The sequence below is a fragment of the Mastomys coucha genome, unplaced genomic scaffold, assembly GCF_008632895.1.
Source record: "Mastomys coucha isolate ucsf_1 unplaced genomic scaffold, UCSF_Mcou_1 pScaffold18, whole genome shotgun sequence".
NCBI classification, from domain to species: Eukaryota; Metazoa; Chordata; class Mammalia; order Rodentia; family Muridae; genus Mastomys; species Mastomys coucha.
The window spans coordinates 109389445-109394749 of NW_022196900.1; positions in this window are offsets into that span (position 1 = coordinate 109389445).

The following is a 5305-nucleotide window of genomic DNA, read 5'->3' on the forward strand; positions in this document are numbered from 1 at the left end:
GCACCACCACATCAGTCTTACATTTGTTTGTTTGTTTGTTTGTTTATTATGTATACCTGAAGACCAGAAGAGGGCACCAGATCTCATTACAGATGGTTGTGAGCCACCATGTGGTGGCTGGGAATTGAACTCAGGATCTCTGGAAGAGCAGTCAGTGCTCTTAGCCTCTGAGCCATTTCTCTAGCCACTTTTTATTTATTTTTAAAGATTTCTTTATGCCAGGCAGTGGTGGGCATGCCTTTAATCCCAGCACTTGGGAGGCAGAGGCAGGTGGATTTCTGAGTTCGAGGCCAGCCTGGTCTACAGAGTGAGTTCCAGGACAGCCAGGGCTACACAGAGAAACCCTGTCTCAAAAAACCAAAAAAAAAAAAAAAAAAAAAAAAAAAAAAAGCAAGTCAGATACGCTGCATACCAGAGGCAGAGCCAGAGGATGTTGAGGTTAGGGACAGCCTGGTCTACATAATAGACTCTGGGTTGGTGAGTTGGTTTTCATTTGGGGTTGGAGGTAGGTTGCTACTGTTGATTTTGCCTTTTAAAAAAGGTTTTCTTTTAGTTTTGTATGGATATTTTACCTGCATGCATATATATGTGCACTAAGCCATGTGAATGGCGGGTACCATGGGTCTAATGTAACAGAAGTTACAGACAGTTGTGAGCCTCCATGTGGATGTTGGCCCTCAAGCCAAGGTCCTCTACTGGAGTAGTCACTGCTCCCAAGCACTGAGCCATCTCTCCAGCACCTGCTTTTGTCATTTGAGGCAGGGCCGCATGTACCTCAGGCTGGCCTAAGATTCCCTGTACAGCCAAAGGTGAGTGTGAACTTCTGATCTTCCCACCTCGACTTCTTCACACCAATTACAAGTGTGCACCACCACACCTGGTCAAGGTGATTCTCGCATGGAACCCAAGACTTCCTGCTCACCAGTCAAGCACTCTCCTAACCGAGCTATGCCCCCATGCCATAGACTGTTTAAGAAAGAAAGAAAAGAGAAGAAGGGAGGAAGGGAGGAAGGAAGGGAGGAAGGGAGGAAGGGAGGAAGGGAGGAAGGGAGGGAGGAAGGGAGGAAAAGAAGGGAGGGAGGGAGGAAGGAGAGAAGGGAGGGAGGGAGAAAAGAAGGAAGGGCAAGCCAAGCTGGGGGCTACACTTCTCTACTTCCAGCAGTTTGGAGGTTGAAGCAGGAGGGTCAGGAATTCAATCCTTGTCTAAATATTATCTTTATATATTTAATTGATATTTTCAAATGTTCCGGAGGCCTGGGGATGTGTGTAGCTCATTAGCAGAGTATTTGCTGAGCGTGTGTAGGAAGGCCTTGGGCTCCATGTACAGCATGAAAAACTGTTTTTTCTCTTTTAATTTTGAGAGGGCTGGAGAGATGGCTTAGCCATTAAGAGCACTTGCTATTCTTCCAGAAAAGCAGAGTCCAATTCTTAGCAGCCATATGGTGGCTCTCAAGAGTCTATAACTCCATTTTTAAGGGATCTGCTGCCCTCTGCTGGCCACTGCAGGCACCAGGCATGCAGACGCAATACCCATACACACAAAACAAAACAAAATAAAAATTATTTTAAGTCTGTTTTGTTTTGTTTTGTTTGAAACAGGCTTTCTCTTATGTGAACTCTGGTGTATGGCCTCCGACTCAGGGACCCGCCTGCCTCCCTCTGCCTCCCTGCCACCCCAACTGCAGGAATTTAAAGGCCTGAATGACCACACCCTACAAGATTTATTTTATTTTTAGTAATGTGTATGTATATGGTTCTGGCGTAGGCACGTGCACAGGTGTATGGGTGCCCTCAGGGACCAGAAGATGGTACTGGATTTCCAGGAGCCAGAGTCACCAGCTGGCTGTGAGCCACAAAGCATTCGAGCCCTGGCAATGGAACCTGGGTCTTCTGCAAGCGTAGAATGTTCTCCAAACCACTGAGCCATCCCTCCAGCCTCTAAAGGCATCTTCTCTTTCAAAGTTTTTTTTTTTTTAAATATTAATTTATTTTATGTGCATGGGTTTTTTGCTTGCCTGTATGTCTTTGTACCACCTGCATTTAGTAGCCACAGAGTGATGTCAGACCAGGGCATCCCTGAATTTACAGACAGTCAAGATCTGCCAGTGTTTTCAACCACTGAGACCCTCTGAAAGAAAAGGTGTTTCAGACCCATCTTACAGATAAACAAAATGAGGCTCAAAGGTATTGACTTCCTCAACCAAGTCAGAAACAGCGATGCTACAGGCAGGCATTGCAGGCTCCCCAAGATCTCCTGCAGGGAGGTGTCACTCCTCCACATCCTGAATACTCACAGCTGGCCTCTCACTGGGAGCTGCCGGGCCCAAGGCAGCTCACTGGATACTTACTGATGCCTGGATGTGCAGATTCGGCCTCCTGCCTCAGTTTCTCCTTCAGCCCAGCCTTGCTGTCACCACTGGCTTGAATGTCTTTCCTAAGGGACATTCTGTTCACGGGACCCAGGACAGCAAGACTCCACAAAGCGTCCAACTTGCTGGCCTAGAAACTGCTCCCTCCACCAGCAGGGAGTGGCTCCAGCGGGAGGAGCATTCTCCAGGGGGACCTGGGCAGGCGCTTCCCACGTGTGCAGCACTCTCATCCCACGTGTTTGACAAATGCTGAGTGACCTCTGCCCTGCTGACCACAAAGCCTTTAGAAGCTCAGACGTCACTACCCGGGAATGCTCAGTGGTGAGTGAGCTGCCTGACTTTTGAGAAAAAAAAAACACGTGTGTGTGTGTGTGTGTGTGTGTGTGTGTGTGTGCGCGCGCGCGCGCGCGCACACACACACACACAAAGCAATCAATAAGAATGACGTCGCCATGACGTTTGAGGAGCCCCTAAGTTACAGAAGGTTTTCGGGTGTTTCCTTCATCAGAGTCTCCCTATCTATCTCTGACTAGCCTCAAAAACCCTATCCTCCTGCCTCAGCCTCACTAGTGTTGGAATTACAGGTCTGCAACATCAAGGCCCTCTGAAAAGGTGAAGGCTCTGGAACATGTTCAGTCTTGCCCTGCCTGAAGTCTTCCTCAGGCTCCCTCCCAGTGCGTCGCTGTCCGGGAGCCACTCGGGTCCCCTGTGCAGCCACTGTCAGCCACGCACAGCTTGCCTGGAGTTGCTGTGGAGGCTGACTACAGACATTCCCCAGTGCGGATGGCCACCTCCCTGGCAGCCTGAGGGGTTAATAGCTGAACGCTCACTCACTGAGTTTGAACTTTGCCCTGCACAGCCCGTGGCTGCCTGACCGCTGGCTCCCAGGTCGTTCTGGGCAAATTCTGCACAGCCATTTCTGCCCAGTCAAAGGAACTTTGGGGAATATGCCCTGGCTAGTGTTTAACAGTCCCTGGGGGAGACAAGGCAGAAAGACGTGGGAGATGGTGGACCACAGGGGAAAAAGTGGATTTGACCTATCAGGGCCTTCTCTGCATACCCGGGGAACAAATCCTAACAAATTGTTTCGAATAAACGAGGGCCCTCCCCAACTCCCCTTGGTAGTCCCCTTGGATTGCAGCTCCGGATTCTTGGGGCCAGAGGGAGCAAGGAAAGGAGGAAACCCTGACTGGACCTCGCCACTGGCTTCTCCAAGTACCATCCTGATCTTTCTCTCCTCAAAACCTCCCTAGCGTGTCTCCCCCCCAACACCCATTTTACTTATTTGTTTGTTTGTCTTTTTGTTTGTTTGGCTTTTAGAGACGGGGTGCCCCTGGGTAACAGAGCCCTGGCTGTCCTGGACTTGCTTTGTAGACCAGGCTGGCTTTGAACTCACAGAGATCCACCTGCCTCTGCTGGGATTAAAGGAGTATGCCACCACATCTGGCTTCATTTTATTAATTAATTAATTAATTAATTTATTTATTTATTTATTTATCTCTCTCTCTCTTTTTTGGGTTTTTTTTTTTTTTTTTCGAGACAGGGTTTCTCTGTATAGCCCTGGCTGTCCTGGACTCACTCTGTAGACCAGACTGGCCTCGAACTCAGAAATCACCCTGCCTCTGCCTCCCAAGTGCTTGGATTAAAGGTGTACCACGCCCGGCTAACTTTATTTATTTTTAATAAAAGGATGTATTCACATTTTATTTATGTATATGGTGCCTAGTGCCTGCAGAGGCAAGAAGAGGTCATCAGATCCCCCTGGCAATGGAGCTACAGAAAGTTGTGAATTGTCATGTAAGAACTGGATAGCTGTCTCTCCAGGCCTCACACCCCATTTTATTATACCTGATCCTGATTCTGGCCACAGGCAAATGTGTGCAGATGCCAGAAATTACATAGTACAGAGCTAGTACAGAGCAGCCTGCTGTCAATAGTCACAAAAGCTGTGGCCTGGTGAGATGGCTCAGCAGTTAAGAGCACTGACTACTCTTCCAAAGGTCCTGAGTTCGAATCCCAGCAACCACATGGCTGCTCACAGCCACCCGTAATGAAATCTGACGCCCTCTTCTGGTGCATCTGAAGTCAGCTACAGTGTGCTTATGTATAATAATAAAAAAGGCTATGCAGATGCTTGTGAGCCACCATGTGGGTTCTGGGTTCTAGCCCTGATTTTACTTTTAGTTACATATGTGTGTGTATGTTGTGTGTGGACCGGGGCCCATGAGAATCAGAGGCATCAAACCCTCTGGAACTGAAGTTACAAGCAGTTGTGAGCTGCCCAGTGTGGGTGCTGAGAACTAAACTTAGATTCTCTGTAAGAGCAGTGAGCACTACTAACCACTGAGTCATTTCTACAGGGTGCACTATGGTTTTTTAGAGATCTATTGATTTTATTTATATGAGTACACTGTAGCTGTCTTCAGACACACCAGAAGAGGGCATCAGATCCCATTACAGATGGTTGTGAGCCACCATGTGGTTGCTGGGAATTGAACTCAGGACCTCTGGAAGAGCAGTCAGTGCTCTTAACCCCTGAGCCATCTATCCAGCCCCTGGGGTTAGTTTTCTTTTTCCACTTTTACTTGGGCTTCAGGAGTCTAACTCAGATCATCAGAGAGATGAGAATCTCCCGCCCCATAAGCCACCAGGGCTAGAGTTACAGGAACACTTCACAATCCCCCCACTTCTTTTACGTTAACAGGGTCTTGTGTATGCCAGGTTGGCATCAAACTCACAATACTGCCAAGAATTGCCTTGAACTTCTGATTTTCCTGCCTCCACCTCCAGAGGGGAGGACATAAACCCTCAGTCAGTTTATGGAGTACTAGTGCTTCAGACAGACTGAGCAAGCACTCTGCCTGTGGAGATGCAGCCCCAGCCCCAGCTCCAGCCCCAGCCCCAGCCCCAGCCCCAGCTCTAGCCCCAGCCCCACC